Here is a 17,457-nt window from a genome sequence, read left to right as displayed (position 1 = left end):
GGTTGTGATTTTAAAAGCCTACCAGTGCAATAATAAACAGAACAGAAAATATGATTGCTGTCATTCCAGCACAGGGTAATAAACTCTTTATGGACATGGTAAATTCATTCTCAGAAAGATGCAATAATTTAGACAATAATTCACAACAGCCAGCAAAATCAGACAAAGTTCCCATTGACTTCAGCGAGGGCAGGATCAGTCCTGGAGGACACTCTGGCTTGCTTTGGCCAAGAGCTTACAGTATTTAACCTCACGTTTTCCAAGGGAGAGGGCCACGCAAGCCGTCTCTTACCTCACTGTGTCTCAGTGCTCTGAGGCTGCTGTAAGAAAACATCTGCTGAAGACAGCATGGGAGGAAAGGATGGGACCCAGTGGGCCTGATTTAGGTACCGAGCTCACGCACATGTTTCAGGTGCCAACTGAAGCCGTTCTCCAGCAGCAAGTGCCAAAGTGCCCTGTACGGTTAAAGGTGGCTTTGCAGGTGGGTCTACACAGAGGACCTGCTAGCCGAGAAGCATGGGTGTGTGAAGTGAAGCCATGGGTGTTGGCCCTAACATGCAGGTGCAGTGATGGCTGGGCATCACCTGGTCCTGGGCATGGGCAGTCCCCCGTTCCTAAATAATCTCTTGTGATAAAACCCCAGACTGTTTACCACGGAGGGTGAAGTTTCCTGATTGCTTTAAATTGATCTAAGTGTGGGCTGCTGCTGACGGGAGCCATCTCATTCTTCTCTTTGCCTCTGGGCCGGTTCCTGCCCTCCCCCGTGCTGCTGGGACTACTCATCTTCTTGTGGTTTTGGTAGACTTTGCTTTCAGCCAGAGCAAGTCCCCTGCCTGACTTCAATGTTCAGCCTCACAAGCCCCAGGTCCAGGAGAGGAAAACCTGTTCTGGGGGGACTGACCCTTCAGTGGCATTGCAAAAATACAGTCTGTTTGTGAGCAGTCCTTCTGCTCATCAGTGCTGCAAGTAAGGGGGAAATCCTGACTTTTGCAGTAGAGGACAAAAAATTCTGCAACAGACAGGCTGTCTGGAGCCGCACAACGCAAGGATAAATAGAAGAGAAAATGTAACTGCTGTCATTCGAAGCTGGGGTAATAAAATTTATGGATGTGGTGGATGCAATCCCAGTGTACCACAGTAATTTAATAATTTACGCCTTCAGCAGCCATGCAGACTTGCTTGAGCTGATCATGAAACCGTATCCTACAAGATGGTTAACAGCTATAACCTTACCAACAGCACTAAAATAGCCAACTAGAGAGGATATCAGCTCTCCCAAACTGTCCTTTGATTTGTGTTCACACAAACTGTCCTGGGTGAAGGACTGGGATGCTGAAGACTTGGGTATCATGTACCACACTGGGAGGTGTACCCAGCAGCTCAGGCCAAAACCCGACCTGCTGCAGACCCAAGCTGAGCTGGATCACTCGCATGTAGCCCGGCTCCTGGGGACGCATGGCGGGGCGGCTCTGCTGGCAGAGGCTCGACACCGTCCCCAGGTGTAACAGGCTTAGTTAAACCAGGCTTAGTTAAACCAGACATGAGAAGGACTAAAGAGTTTGGCAGGAGGGAGCATCTTGAGACAACGCGGAGCTGCAAAAAGCAATTTAGGGAGCAAATCTCTGTAGACGCGCCCTCCCGACTGCACATTCAGTGAGGTGGACTGAGAACGTGAGCAGGCTGTTTTGCAGGCCTGGCTCCATGCCCGTGTCCGGCAGCTCCATGCCAGCACGGCCAGCCCGCGGGTCCCGAGGCAGGGACCAGCCGAAGCAGGTACCGGTGCCCTCCTCCCCGCTGCAGCGGCACAAGCCGAGCTTCGTTAGCGTCACTGCTGGTATAACGAATTAGGGGACAAAGAGAAGCAAAAGCAATAGCTGAGGGTTTAAACAGGGGAGCAGTCTGGCCCTGGAGCAGCCACCAGACCTCTTTTTCCTTTCTTTTGGGGTCGTGTGGCGGCAGCAGCTGACGGGCACTTCTGTGGGCTCCTGGTTCAGCAGCGAGGCAGGCAGTTAGAGGAGACGGTGAAGATATTTAGTTCCCCAGGCCCTCCGGGGTGAAATTCTGGCCATAGCAAAGCTGGCGGGAACGCTGCCATTGCCTTCCACCGAGCCATGATTTCACCCCATAGGTATTAGTTTTTGCTCTCTTCCCAAGACCAGTACAGATATTAGAAAACCACAGCTATCAGGGTGCTGCAAATAAATACTCCAGGCCACAAACCTGGTTTCTTTGTCAAGAGGGACAAAATGAACCTAAGAGGACAGGAGAGCAGCAAGGATGCAAGACAACAAAGCACGATTAACACAAGGTGGAAGGAGAGACGAAAAAGCAGCTTCTGTCTTCAGTAGGAAATAATATTGTGTTCTGCAAAAATCATCAGCTGACACACGCAGCTTAAAGCACGTTATGAACTTTGTTTTCCTAGGGTTATAAACAGCGTCTTTCAGCTGTACACTGCGCACAGCCTTCGGCTGCCCTTCTGCGCAAGAAGCCCATAAACCAGACGAGCTGATTTATGAACCAGCATGACAGACAGAAAGGCCTTTCCTGACAAAAGATCATTTTCTTGCTGAACTAAGTCTAAACTCAAGCCAACCGTTCCTTTTATCACCGCCGGGTGACAAAAGGAGTGAGATGACGGTGTGTGGCACGGGACCGAGGAGAAGGAGATGCTCCTCTTAGCTTTGGGCTTTCTCCAGCCTAGGCCAGAAGTTGCACCAGGTCCAGTTTTCATATAGGAGAAGGAGAACAGTTACATTGACTAAAACTTCTTTTTCCTGGTTTTTACATCCATGTGGCACCACTTCACCTGGTCACCGAGAGGGACCAAGTGATGGTGCCACATATGTGACATACATGGTCACGAAGGTGCTTTCCATGGGTGATCTTCACAGGCTGCTCCCTTGGGCTTTATCTGAGAATTAACTGTTTTAAGGTGGGCTAGGTATGAATCTCTGGTGCTGCGGAAGTGCTGCATAGTTAACACGGCTGCTTTCTAAAAGCATCTCATCGTAACCTGGACTGTAACCTGGACTTTACCTGTTTCTGTTGAACATGGTAAAGAGAAGAGCTGCTGTAGTGAGTATAAATGAAAGTAAACAGGAAAACAAAACTGATGGTACCATCAAAAATATGGATTTGGAAGGATGGCTTTTTTTAGACACTTTTCTTATTGTAGCCCAGAGGAAATCAGCTGTGTTGCATATTTTTTTTAAAAAGGGTTCAGACTTGAAACATGCCAAATAACCCAAAAGCCATGCAGATGGGGGGAACACAGTGCACCGCAGCTGCCAACCCACAGGTATGGAGGGAATTTTGCTAAGTATTGCATCTGGTAACGGAACTGGGGAAAGAAAAACAAAATTTTTCACAGAAGACAGCTTGCTCCTGATAAAATCTGCTGAAGATTAATAACCTTTCTCAAGACAATTGCTGAAGATATAAATGCATTTACATGCTGCAGTCAAACATGGCCTTCTTATTTTCAGTGTTTCTTTCATACTTGATGTTGCATATGAAGATACGCAGCTACACCGAGGGCTCCTGCCCGACCAGCCTTCAGGAACTCGCACAGACAAAAGCCCAGCACTGAGCCCCTGGCAGGGCTGCAGCCTCCTGCACTCACCCTGAAGGAAACCAGCTGAGCCAGTCACTGGGATGTGGGCAACGTGGAGTCCTTGCTCCTGCGACCACTGACTTTCTAATCCAGAGGGAGTTCCTCTGTGGAAAATATTAGGATCTTTGAACTGGTGTGAATCTGCGTTTTCCACCGAGGTGTCATCTCTGCTGGGAACAAGGTGATCTCACGGAAAGCCTTGGGAAGCCTTGCTTCTCTCCCTCAGTAGAACAGAGAGTTTGAAAAGGAGGAAAAATGGTCTCAGCTCTGATCGAGTGGCTTAAATTTTAGTGGCCACCAGCACCGATCCCAGGGCAGCTGCCTGCCTCCAATGTAGGGAAACCATTTTCCCAGCTGCTCTCACAGAAGAGGCTGAAGTTGAGAAACCAGCTCTGCTAAGGGGGAGTCCGGATCTGCCCTGGAGGCCCTCTAGCAGAGGAGACCGGACGAGAAACATTTCCATAGACAGATCTCCGCAAACCTGGGAGGAAATCTCATGTACAGCAGGAAGCAGGGGACTGAGTAGAAAGACCAGAGCCGGATGTGCCCAGATGGACATTAAACAACCCCTGAGATGTCTTACAGCAGCGAGGATCCTGGCACAGGGAGGAAGGGGAGAGGTTTGCTTGGAGTGTTTTTTCCCCTCAGACCTGCAGATTTTGAGCTTTGTCTATGACTGAAGTGCCTCTGGTTCAGAAACTCCTTTGCATCATCTGCATTCCCTTAACCATCACAGTATTTCATATAATGAGTGGAGTGATAGCTTTCAAACTGGGCAGTAGTTTGAAAACATTCCAGTGAAAAATACCCAGAGAAGTACTTTGAAACTTCAGAGAGATCAGTAGGCTGAAGACCAGGAGATCTACAAGAGTCTCCCTCATGTGAAAGCTGACAAAAGCGCCTGGCAATGGCATCTCCTCTCCCAAGGAGAGGGAGGCTGAAGGAGCTACTGAACCAGAGGAAACCTTGTACTGGGTCTCTGGGAAAGACATACTGGAGTTAGTGTGAAGACAAGTGGGGGCTGGATATCGAAGCTGTTCTTGGGCACAGGAAGTTCAGAATGGTCAAAACACATCAAAGCAAGGTCCATCCAGCCCAACACCGTTTCTGAGCCAGTCACTAACAGAAGAACCACCCCTGTGGTTTTGAACCTCCCACTTGCTTTGGGTGCCCCCGATTCACACAAACCCACACGCAGAGCCAAGGGCCTCCCAAGTCCTGAGACATCTGCCAACGGCCAAGATGAGGCACCGTGCCAGCGGGACTGGAAGAAAGACCCTGAACCTCTGGAAGTTTGAAACCAGATGGGATGCACAGGTGGGATGGACATTCACCAGAGGAGCGCAATGGGGTGGCTCACAGTACTGTAGACGTCTGTGAGTAAGGTATGCAGTGAACATCTGGTAAAAGGATAAAAATATAAAGCAGTGGTGGATGATAAATAGAAGTACAGTGAAAAAGAGGCTTGGCACTGCGTCTGACATAGCTGCCATTCGTAGAAGCTGTTGCATCAATAGGTTTTGTACTTTATACTCCTAAAAGTACACTGCTTTCCAACTATAATCTGTATTGGGTACTGTAATGTGCTTGGACAAAAGCTAACTGATGGGGTTTCCTTATATTCTGTACATTATTTAATGTGCCAGTCCCTCTCACTTCTTGTGTTTTTGTGGCTGAAACAACTCTGGATGTTCAATTTTTCGTCAATGTGTAGGTCCCTCAATCTTTGCTGTATTTTCTAGGCTCTTTCTGTCACTCCTGTTCTATTCTGTTCTATTTTGGCTTGAGTTCATACACCCCACCACATTTTCTTTCAGGATGGTCTCTGTGAGCTTTCCAAAGAGATATCCACAAAGACTGGAAGGGATAATCAAGGAGTTAATGTCAGACTACTACCTGACGTGAGGGCAGCATTTCAGAGAGTTAGGCTGTGAAATCTGCTCTGATTTTGAATATCTACAGCGAACTGGGAAGATGAGCCATGAGCTGGGGAAACATCTCAGACTGATTGGCACGCACATGCCATGCAGTGTCCAGGGGAAGAAGGTCACACCATGCAGCATGCCAGGGCTGATGCTAATGGGAACACGCCTTGACCTGAGCGGATGTGCGAGGGGTGTTCCTGTAGAGCAGGACAGAGGCTCTCAGAAGGGTTTTCCTCATTCAGGATTGCAGGGGCAGCCACCCAAACAGCCGTCCTAGCATCAGCAGCTTGGAGAGGGAATTTTGCTGATGTAAAAGCTCAAAGGAGAAAAGTAGGACTGTCACTCGCTGATCCTCATCCAAAACACCAAAGACCCCACTGGTCCAGCACAATGTAGCATAACACTGTTGGACTGTGAGAAAATATGTCCCCACCGCACCATGGGCTTGAAGAAGTGGGGTCCGGCCAGGGCTGTCCTAAGGCAGGATCCTATGCAAACTCATCACAGCAGGGACAGGGAATATAATGAGAGAAGTCTCTGTAATCGCCGGGGTCTCACTCACACAGCCTGGCTCCACTACTCATGCCCCTAACTCAGGACACCAGCTTTTTCTGATTTACAAAATAAATCAGGAAAAGTATGTAAAAGCTATTTTCTTTCTTCTCTGGAGGTTGCTGGTACATATAACAGCTGGAACAGTCTTGAAAAATAGGATTTCCAGCTCCCATGGCTGAGACCCCTTTATTCTGCAGCATTGCAGCCTGGGTCATGCTGCACCGTGGCTCTCGTCACAGGTCCCTTCTGGAGGATGATGGTTTCCAGGGGATGACTGCCTTTCAAGAGTCCCTGAAAGACAGCTAAGAAAAGGCAGGCTATTGTTCATGGAAGTAAATAAATGCAGGGAACCCACGCTGCCACAGGGAAATGTTTAGGAGTCGGAGACACACGAAACATTGGCAAGCAGTGCCGGAGAACATGCGGTTTGTATTTCTGGCTGCTTATGCTGTGTGCTTTATCCTGCGGGCTTTTTTTTCTTTTTTTTTTTTTTGTCTTTTTTTTTTGCATGCAATACCACACCTAGTTTGGTTTGAGTGTCACTTGGTGTAGGTATGCAATGGGGACCTGTTGGCAGACAGTGGGATACAGAGGGATATTTGTACATCCAAACGACTTGCTTACACACACCATCATGGTAAATGCTCTCTGCGTGTGTTCTTCAGTCACGGGGTCCTTGGAGACCCAGATTTATTATGAAGTGCAGTGATATTGGAGAAATGTCATAGCTGCCAGTTGATCTACACTCGCTTCTAGAGTTAATCAGTTTTATTATTCCCTGCTCGCTCCATTGTTTCAGTAGCTATGAGCACATCAAAGCAGATAAATAGGAGAAAACAGGAAAGCTCTGTTCTCAACTTTAATATCTTGAGCATTTCATTTTTTTTTTATACCAAGAGCAACTGGATCCTATTTTGCAATTTAAAGTTTAGTGTTTTATTTTCTTAAGCTGAGGCTGCCGGAATTTTGCACTTGTGCAAAAGCAGTATAATTATTGCATCTCTCTGCATTGACACCACAAAAAAAGAAGTCAAGCTAACATTAAACCCATCCTCTCAGAAGACTGAAACTTTCTACACCACATGTCAGCCAAGAGGCTCCCACATGAGCAATACAGAGCCTTTTCCGTGGGGCTTTCTAGTGACTTAGACTTGTCAGTTTAAATTAATATTTCTGAATGTTTTTTGAAAGAAAAACATGCTGAAAAAGTACTTTGGCCGGGCTCCCCCATCTCACTGGCTGCATGGATGTGCAGAGCCAGCACCTCTCCTGCCAGGCGGTGGCTCGGTGCCTCTCACACGAGCTCGTGGGATTCTTGGAAACTGCGTGTCCCCACGGCCAGGAAGCAAGCAGTGCTGGGACATAGTGTAAATCTTCCTGTAAGTCACTGAATCCTTCTTCAAGGTCCCAAAACAGGGAGGGGAGGAGCCTTCCTCAGCCAAATAAGCCTTCATTCATGTTCAGCTGAGAAGCGACCCTTCCTTAGCCTTCACGGATCCTCCTTTCCAGTGATGCTGCTCCAGCAGCCCCTGCCTTGGGGCAAACATCTCCGGGGCTGTCTGCTGCTTTTGGGCTACACCAAGAAGCTCTCGTCAAACAGAAGCGCTCACTTAGCAATTGCCAAAAGCAACGAATTTCAAAGAGGTTGGCGTCTTGTCCCCAGGCCTGTTTCCATTCATAACATCTCCTGCCCTGTGCCTCTGCTGGGAGGGATGCTCAGGAAGGCAGAGTGCTGTTAGCACTGGTGATAGGCCCAAACTACTGAGTATTTTCGACATAGGTCGGAAGACTGATTGATAGAAAAATCAGAGGCCATCAGTGGAGGACAGTTCTCTAGCTCAGCTCCGAGGATGGTGGTAGTGCCAACATGCGGTTGTGGCTCCCCCATCTAGCTCCTGTATGCTGGTAAACAAAACCTTATGAAAAATAAAGAGTTTCAAACAATTTGTTATAGCTACTTGGCTCTGGCCTTCAGTGGGACTGCACTCTCTGTCAGTTCAGCTAACAAGGTGTGTGTGCCGCATCTCCGCGGGAAAGCAGCAGGAAGACACCAGTTACAGAAGATTGTCTCAACGCAACCTTCCCCCAAAGGGTGACTATTTTTCTCTCATAAATACCTGATGTGTCTCTGTCACTGGGACCCCAAAATCGTGCATCTTATCAGGTCCAATATGGTGTGTATGGGGCTCATTTTGCAATATGCTGCTCTACTCTTTTACAGAACCACTGGAGGAGCTTCTGGCAAACAGCGCTCATTTCGTGGGCATGAACTGGACAACTATTACCCTGTCTGCCGCCCTCCAGAGAAGCTTTCTTGACAGGGCTCTCACAATGGCTAATTTGATGAAGGAGAGATGACTGCTGCTCCCAGAGGAGCTGCAGCCAGCCTCAGTCGGTGGGGAACCACTCCAGGCTTCGCTCTGCAGACTTCAACTCTCCGGCTGCCACAGGCTTTGCATCTCTTTGCAGCCACTGCAGCTGTTAGTTCACAAAACAGGGGGACACACTCCCACCTTTGGTGTCCGGCTATAAAGCACCTGGCTGGGGGGCTGCACTGCGGGGCCTCAAGTTATTTCTGACCCTTTGCACCAAAAGGAGACAGCTAAACAAAAATATGTCTTTGGGTCAAAGAGGTAGCATTTGTGGTTCAGAGGACCAGTGTGAAACAGTGTGGAAGCAACCAGCATGGCTTAAATCTGCCTAACATGGGGCAGGTGGGAGGCATTGGCCTCATGATGGGTCCCCGGTCCTCTTTTATTTAGCAGCATAGAAATACTCTGCAGCAGGGCTGGAAACAGGCTAGTGAATGAGAATGAGAGCTTTCCAGGCCAGATCAGTTTTTCAAATCATGAGTATCTCCTAGTGTGCTTTGACGCTTGATATTTTTCCAGGTAGTACTGAAGGGAAGAGAAGACAGGTGGCATCCAGTGGGGGAAAGAACAAAATAATCAGGCCTCCACTGGCAACTTATTGAGAGGCCTTGAGCAGTTTCTTTATGGCTTGTTCTTTTCTTTCGCCTTCCCCAAGATAAGGCATGGTGTTTGTAGGGGCCAGCTGCAATGCCAGCCAGCTCTGGTGGCTGCACCACTGGGGCCTCTCCTGCAGGGAGCTGGGCAACAGAGTTCAGAAGCGGTCCCTGTGCCAAAGAGCTCCCCGTCTGAGACGGGTACAACATTGCACCAGGTAAAAGGAAAATGACAAACAGAAACTTTATATTCAACAGAAGTACTTTGTGAACCTTGCACCTTTTAAGTCTCCCCCTGCTCCCCCCCCCCCAAAAAAAAAAAAAAAAAATCCCAGTGTATGCAGCTGGATACATTGGATGTGCTTGGAATATTTGTCTATGGGTAAGAGACTCCTGTAGCAAGAGTCTCACACGCCCATGGTAAGGGAAACCCTGTCTATCACTTGCAGGAGAAGTAAAAAATTAAAGAGAAATAGGAGGGCACAGTAGTTTTCTGTCTAGCCATGACATAGCACCGTTGAGCTATTCATAGCAAAACCCAAAGCTAATCTGCCTCAGTTTTACAAGCAGTGCTTCTGGAGGCACAAGCCGCCTGTCATTCTACACTGACCAGATCAAGAGATTAGGTTAACCACTGTGCTAATTCAGTTTTGGTGATGAGTCAGGCCATGCCTACCTCTCTTGGCCATTTTTTCCTCTCTATGATCTTTCCAATTTCTTACATGAAAATCAGCGTTTTACTGATCGTGCTCACATCACGCCCTTTCCCAGGGTGTTTCTGGGCACCTGGCGAGTGCTGGTGAATGCTGACTCTACCAGGCTCTGAGCAGATGGGTGCTGTCTACAGCCAGCCCCACCACACAGCTTCCTGGGAGACAGAGGATGAACAGAGAAAGCTGAACAGGCTCAGAGGGTGAGGAGGTGGAAAGCAAGGGCTCTAAAAAATATTTACAGATTTGAGTGGGGAACTGAATTTGAGCTCCTAGTTTCAGGCTGTAGCCAAAAGGGTTAATGTGGTTTTTGGTTAAGTCCATGAAAAAATAGGTAGAAACTGGGAAGAACTGGCAAATCAGTTCCTGGACAACTGGGTCGATTATATTATCCGCCTTTAGAAGATGTTGAAGAACTGGAGAAGAGTGCAGTTTGCTGCCAGATAGAGACATTGTCTGGAAAACATCAGATCATGGCCTACAGGATGACCACTTTCCTCCAAGGCAGCCCCTCCGTGTTGTTTTTATATGCTGTTGCCAAGCAAATCAGTTGGTCAGAAGAGGGTGAAGAAATCCAGCTTGCAGAGACACCTTGCTGGCCCCCTGCAAGCCCATTGCTGTAAGTGACATATTTCTCCAGTAAAAATGATCTCAGGGAAAAGAATAGAAAAAGAAAGATTGATGAAAAGCTATTTCCATCTGCAGCTGCAAGGTCGATGAGACCTATTCAAAGGCAATTAAAGCAACACTACCCTTAGCATTTCAGGGAGGTTGCATGAATATCAGATGAAGGTCTTCAGCCCTAGAAGACATTTACATCAGAAAGAAATGATGCTCTCCAGACCTTCTAGGGACACAGGCTGTGCTGAGATCTGATGAGATTTACTTCCCTGTGTAGCACTGCCAGAGGCACTGCAAGCATTACCCCATATTTGTTGCTGCCGTATCTGACGTACAATTGGTTTGACGATGGCAGTGACTGATTTGGTTGCAGCAAGAGACAGTGTCGTGCTTTTGAGGAATACAGCAAGACTTCCCATGAGCATGGGAAGCTGATGGCAGATGTGCGCTGGTAACTTGGAAGAAAACATGTCAGTCCCATTGATGGAGGCAGGGCAGAGAGGGGAAAATGTTACTAGAGAACGATGGGGGAAACAGGGGATTTTACACAGGCTATCAACTATTCAGCAGCAAGCCTCATGCTTTATAAGATGGAAAATGACCTGTAGTTCCAACAAACACCGTAGGGCTGCTGACATGGAGGCAAGCTGTATGGGAAGGAAAGCTATGGTGACCTTGGAATACTTTTTGGATGCCTCAGTCTGAGCTGGAGCAGCTGTGCTGCAGACAGCCCTACACCACCGAGGACTAAGTGGCAGCCCTCAGGGGTCAGCACTGCTCGGCGTGTTCAGCCCTCTGGCAGCCTGTCTGCGGGAAGGTTTGCTGGGAGGTTTTGGAGGAAGGCAGCTTTCTCATTTCTTTCACAATTCTTACACTCGACAGACACGGCGCCTTCAGACCCCCCTCACCGAAGGGTCAGCTGGCAGACAAAAATCTCACACTCTACTTCCTTCTAATCCTCTGAATATCTCAGTGAAAAACAGTCCTCTAGTTAAAACACTGCAACAGCCCCATTCGATGCTGTTGATACATACCAGCTGCAGACAGTGGTGGCAGTGAGCAAGCATTATTGAATGCACATGTGTGATAAGGGTACATAAATGTCCCCCATCACGCAATTCTCCTGCATTTGGCTCTACTGAATTTAGGCTAACAATGGCAACGATGGAGCCTGTGGCTATTTTTGCACCTTTCAAATCAGAGTTGTACAGACACAAGCTCACATTGCCCAGCGGATTTGTAGGACCAGTGGCTCAACAAAAAATGGAGTAGGCAACAGACAAGTTTGGGAACTGCTGTGCCATGCTGAGCAGGGTCTTGGGGTGTTATTTTTCAGCTTGAGATGCCAACTCTTAGTTTTGGTAGGATTTGAAAGGGTCTAAGACCACACGGTCCTTCCTCTCATCAAGGAAAGCTGAGCAGGATGCTGCTTCCTCTCTGGTCCAAGGGAACTGAATGACGACCAGTGCCAGTGACTTACCCTGCCTGACTCCACAGGTCATCAGGGGCACTGAAGTCGTGTCTCCTGGACTTGCCCTAGAAGCAGCTCCATGGGGTCAGGAGCTGTATACAAGCAGTGACAGATCGCCTCTGCTTCTCCACTTCTACAGCAGAAATGCATCGTGCTCAGGAGTGAGTGCTTACAGTTTGCTCAGGGCTCAAGCAGGCGGTCATCACCAGCAGCCAGGCGGTCATCACCAGCAGCCCTCAGGGATGATGTGAGGTGGGATCCTTCGTATCTGGTGGAGACGGTGTGCGTATGCTCCCCTCGTGCCTCCCAAAGCCTTCGGGCAGGAGAGTGGCTTAAGGAAGAGGAGGACACAGGATGCTGGAGGGATTACTGGGGGCAAAGCATAATCCACCAAGCCCTCACAACTGAATCTGAGTCTCATTTTGTTTGCTGATAGTTCAAAACCCTGAGGGTAAAGCTTTTAAAACCCATTTAACAAGAGAAAGCGTGTGTGACTCTTGGGCTGATGTATGTGTTTGTCCTGGTTTCGGATGGGATAGAGTTAATAAGGGACCACCATGGAGAGAGGTATCCAGTACCTGAGGGAATTAGCCATGCTGGAGGTGATTTATAGTGACCTGAACAACAAGCAGTTATCCAAAGATCCAGATGAAGTCCGGTGCACACAACCCATGTGGCAGAAGTTGGTACGGAGAGCACCAGCGTCATATGCCAAGTCATTGGCAATACTGACCTGGAAAGACAGAGAGGGTCCAACGGTGGATGAAGCGGCTACCAACTCTGGGAATACGAAGAAAGTCTCTCTTCCTCCCTCATCTCAGCTGTGGAGAAACTGGTCCAGCAACTCAAAGAGGATAGGTCCTACTCCCCACCTGTACAGACCAGTATATCAGCTATTAGGAGTCAGTGTTCTTCTGCTCAAGAGAGAGGATATAGAGGGTACATACCATCGGGCACCCTGTGGTTTTACCTGCGTGACCACAGAGAGGACATGAGGAAGTGGGATGGAAAACCTACCTCGACCCTAGAGGCATGGGTACTTGAGTTGCAAGGAAAAAAAATCACACAAGGGGCTTCTTCCAGGAAAATTGCTGCTCCAGTTTCCAGTGGACAGTTCCCCAGACAGAGTCCCCAGACTCCTGAAGGAACTCTTGACTCATATGTACAAGAAATGGGCAATGGATACTATGACCAGAATTAGAAGGGCCCTGCCTCCAGCCACGTGGAGGAAAGGGACAACCGGGTTTACTGGACTGTGTGGATCTGATGGCCTGGCCCATCAGACCCACAGGAGTACAAGGCTCTAGCAGACACCGGTGCACAGTGTACCCTAATGCCATCAAGCTGTATAGGGGCAGAACCCCTCTGTATTTCTGGAGTGCAGGGGGATCCCAACAGCTGACTGTACTGGAGGCTGAAGTGAGTCTAACTGGGAATGAGTGGCCAAAGCACCCCATTGGGACTGGCCCAGAGGCTCCGTGCATCCTTGGCATAGATACCTCAGGAGAGGGTATTTCAAGGGCCCAGAAGGGTACCGGTGGGCTTTTGGTATAGCTGCCTTGGAGATCGAGGAAATTAAACAGCTGTCCACCCTGCCCGGTCTTTTGGAGGACCCTTCTGTTGTGGGGTTGCTGAGGGGCAAAGAACAACAGGTGCTGATTGCTACCACAACAGTGCACTGGTGGCAATATGGCACCAACTGAGACTCCCTGGTTCCCATCCATAAGCTGAGTTGTCGACTGGAGAGCCAAGGAGTGATCAGGAAGACTTGTTCACCTTTTAACAGTCCCATATGGCCAGTGCAAAAGTGGAGACTGACAGTAGACTATCGTGGCCTGAACAAAGTCACGCTGCCGCTGGGTGCTGCCGTGCCAGACACGCTGGAACTTCAATACGAACTGGAGTCAAAGGCAGCCAAGTCGTGTGCCACAGCTGATATCGCTAATGCGTTCTTCTCAATCCCTTTGGCAGCAGAGTGCAGGTGCCAGTTTGCTTTCACTTGGAGGGGCGTCCAGTACACTTGGAATCGATTGCCCCCGGGGGGAAACAGCCCTACCATTTGCCATGGACTGATCCAGACTGCACGGGAACAGGGAGAAGCTCCAAACATCTGCAATACATTGATGACATCATCATGTGGGGCAACACAGCAGGAGAAATTTTTGAGAAAGGGAAGAAAATAGTCCAAATCCTCCTGAAAGCCGGTTTTGCCATAAAACGAACTAAGGTCGAGACCTGCACAGGAGACCCAGGTTTTAGGAATAAAATGGCAAGATGGACGTCGTCTGATCGCAATGGATGTGATCAACAAAATAACAGCCATGTCCCCACCAACTGGCAAAAAGGAAACACAAGCTTTCTTAGGCGTTGTGGGTTTTTGGAGAATGCATATTCCAAATTACAGTCTGATCGTAAACCTTCTCTATCAAGTGACCCAGAAGAAGAACGATTTCAAATGGGGCCCTGATCAACGACAAGCCTTTGAACAAATTAAACAGGAGATAGTTCATGCAGTAGCCCTTGGGCCAGTCCAGGCAGGGCAAGATGTAAAACGTGTGCTCTACACCAGGGAGCAGCCAGGGAGAACGGCCCTACCTGGAGCCTCTGGCAGAAAGCACCAGGGGAGACTCGAGGTCGACCCCTAGGGTTTTGGAGTTGGGGATACAGAGGACCTGAGCCCCGCTATACTCCAACTGACAAAGAGATATTGGCAGCATATGAAGGGGTTTGAGCTGCTTCAGAAGTGGTTGGTACTGAAGCACAGCTCCTCCTGGCGCCCCGACTGCCGGTGCTGGGCTGGATGTTCCAAGGGAGGGTCCCCTCTACACATCATGCAACTGGTGCTACATGGAGTAAGTGCGTCGCACTGATTACACAACGGGCTTGAACAGGAAACCCCAGTCGTCCAGGAATCTTGGAATTGATCATGGACTGGCCAGAAGGCAAAGATTTCAGAATATCACCAGAGGAGGAGGTGATGCGTGCTGAGGAGGCCCCACTATACAATAAACTATCAGAAAATGAGAAGCAATACGCCCTGTTCACTGGTGGGTCCTGTCATGTTGTGGGAAAGCATCAGAGATAGAAAGCTGCTGTACGGAGTTCTATACAACAAGTCGCAGAAACTGCTGAGGGAGAAGGTGAATCGAGCCAATTTGCAGAAGTGAAGGCCATCCAGCTGGCTTTAGACATTGCTGAACGAGAAAAGTGTCCAGTGCTCTGTCCCTGTACTGACTCATGGATGGTGGCCAATGCCCTGTGGGGGTGGTTACAGCAATGGAAGCAGAGCAACGGGCAGTGCACAGGCAAACCCATCGGGGCTGCTGCATTGTGGCAAGATATTGCTGCCTGGGCAGAGAACCTGGTTGTAAAAGCATGTCATGTAGATGCTCACGTACCCAAGAGTTGGGCCACTGAAGAACATCAAAACAACCAGCAGGTGGATCAGGCTGCTGAGATTGAAGTGTCTCAGGTGGATCTGGACTGGCAACATAAGGGTGAATTATTTATAGCTTGGTGGGCCCATGACACCTCAGGCCATCAAGAAAGAGATGCAACCTATAGATGGGCTCACGATCGAGGGGTGGACTTGACCATGGGCAGTTTATCCATGAATGCGAAACATGCGCTGCAATCAAACAAGCCGAGCAGTTAAAGCCTCTGTGCTATGGAGGACGATGGCTGAAACACAAATACGGGGAGGTCTGGCAGATCGATTATATCACACTCCCACAAACCCGCCCAGGCAAGCACCATGTGCTTACCATGGTGGAAGCAACCACCGGATGGTTGGAAACATATCCTGTGCCCCATGCCACTGCCCAGAACACTATCCTGGGCCTTGAAAAGCAAGTCCTGTGGCGACATGGCACCCCAGAAAGAATCAAGTCAGACAACGGGACTCAACTCATTTCTGAAACAACCTCATAGACACCTGGGCCAAAGAGCACGGCATTAAGTGGGTATATCACATCCCCTATCGTGCACCAGCCTCTGGGAAAATCAAACGATCCAATGGATTGTTAGAGACTACACTGAGAGCAATGGGTGCTGGGACATTCAAACATTGGGATACACATTTAGCAAAAGCCACCTGGTTAGTGAACGCTAGGGGATCTGCCAATAGAGCTGGCCCTGCCCCATCAAAACTTTCACGTAGTGTAGAAGGGGATAAAGTCCCTGTAGTGCACATAAAAATTATGCTGGGGAAGACAGTCTGGGTTACTCCTGCCTCGGGCAAAGGAAAACCCATTCGTGGCATTGCTTTTGCTCAAGGACTCGGGTGCACTTGGTGTGAAAGGATGGGGAAGTCCAATGTGTACCTCAAGGGGATTTGATTTTGTGTGAAAATAGCCAATGAACTATTGTTTATTGATATTATGGTATGTATGACGTTAGTTACTATACAATACTGTATGTCATCACTTTTATGGTTATTATATATCATATCAACAGTATTACAGTGAGAACCACGCAGATTAATGAAGAATGAACTTTGATGAAACTGAGCAAAGTACAGTGATGATGGAACCAGAACTGGCTTCAACATGCAACAATCCAACACCACACACCATCTCTCCTGCCCTGAAAGACTGTTTTGACAGATGGAACACAAAGTCATGGACTAAATGAACTCCACGGACATTTTAGAGGGATGGCCCATAGACCAAGGGAGTAATATCTGTGTGTATATATCAAAAGACAGGAAAAGTGGTGGTGATTAATTGGAATGTAATAGAAAGGGTAGAACCTGGGCATGACATAGATGGTAGAGAATAAGGGGTGGATACTGTCCTGGTTTCGGCTGGGATAGAGTTAATTTTCTTCCTAGTAGCTAATATAGTGCTGTGTTTTGGATTTAGTATGAGAATAATGTTGATAACACACTGATGTGTTAGTTGTCGCTAAGTAATACTTACACAAGTCAAGGACTTTTCAGCTTCCCATGCTCTGCCAGGTGCACCAGAAGCTGGGAGGGGGCACAGCCAGGACAGCTGACCCCAGCTGGCCAAAGGGCTATTCCATACCATATGCTGTCATGCTCAGTATAGAAACTGGGGGGAGTTGGCTCCTCGGGGACGGGCTGGGCATCAGTCAGCAGGTGGTAAGCGGTTGCATCACTTGGGGTTTTTTGTTTTTTCCCTGGGTTTTGTTCATCTCTCTCTCTCTTGTTATTTTCCTTTTTATTACTATCATTATTATTATTATTGGTTTTGTTGTTGTTGTTATTGTTATTATATTTCAATTATTAAACTGTTCTTATCTCAGCCCACGAGTTTTCTTACTTGTGCTTTCAGATTCTCTCCCCCATCCCACCGGGAGCGGGGGAGAGTGAGCGAGCAGCTGCGTGGTGCTTAGTTGCCGACTGGGGTTAAACCACGACAGTGTTTCATACACTCATTGTATCAAAAACGTCTCTGAGAGCCACCTTCCAGATCCCTACTCCTGAGTGAGTTGGAAAAAGCCCTCTGTTAGTGAGTCCTAGACTACCGGACAGCCTAACTATCACAGAGCAGTCTAAAGTATATCTGGATGTTGAGTGTTTGGGTGGGGGGCTCTTGGTGCCTGAGGAAGAGGTGGTTTACCTTGTGCAT

General features: G+C 48.5%; 1 long non-coding RNA gene across 2 annotated transcripts; it reads left to right on the top strand.

Annotated features, from left to right (window-relative positions):
- Positions 1–2,250: 2,250 nt before the first annotated feature.
- LOC140646227 (uncharacterized) lies at positions 2,251–17,117 on the top strand. 2 transcript variants are annotated; one of them, XR_012040373.1, is made up of 4 exons: positions 2,251–5,001; positions 5,434–8,188; positions 8,318–10,390; positions 16,319–17,117. It is a non-coding gene; the product is annotated as an uncharacterized lncRNA (long non-coding RNA). The 2 variants fall into 2 exon arrangements; XR_012040372.1 differs by having other exon boundaries at positions 5,434–10,390.
- The last annotated feature ends 340 nt before the right edge of the window (positions 17,118–17,457 follow it).

This window comes from Ciconia boyciana, chromosome 1 (assembly GCF_034638445.1).
Source record: "Ciconia boyciana chromosome 1, ASM3463844v1, whole genome shotgun sequence".
In the NCBI taxonomy this organism is placed as follows: domain Eukaryota; kingdom Metazoa; phylum Chordata; class Aves; order Ciconiiformes; family Ciconiidae; genus Ciconia; species Ciconia boyciana.
This window is presented reverse-complemented; position numbering and strand designations above follow the sequence as displayed.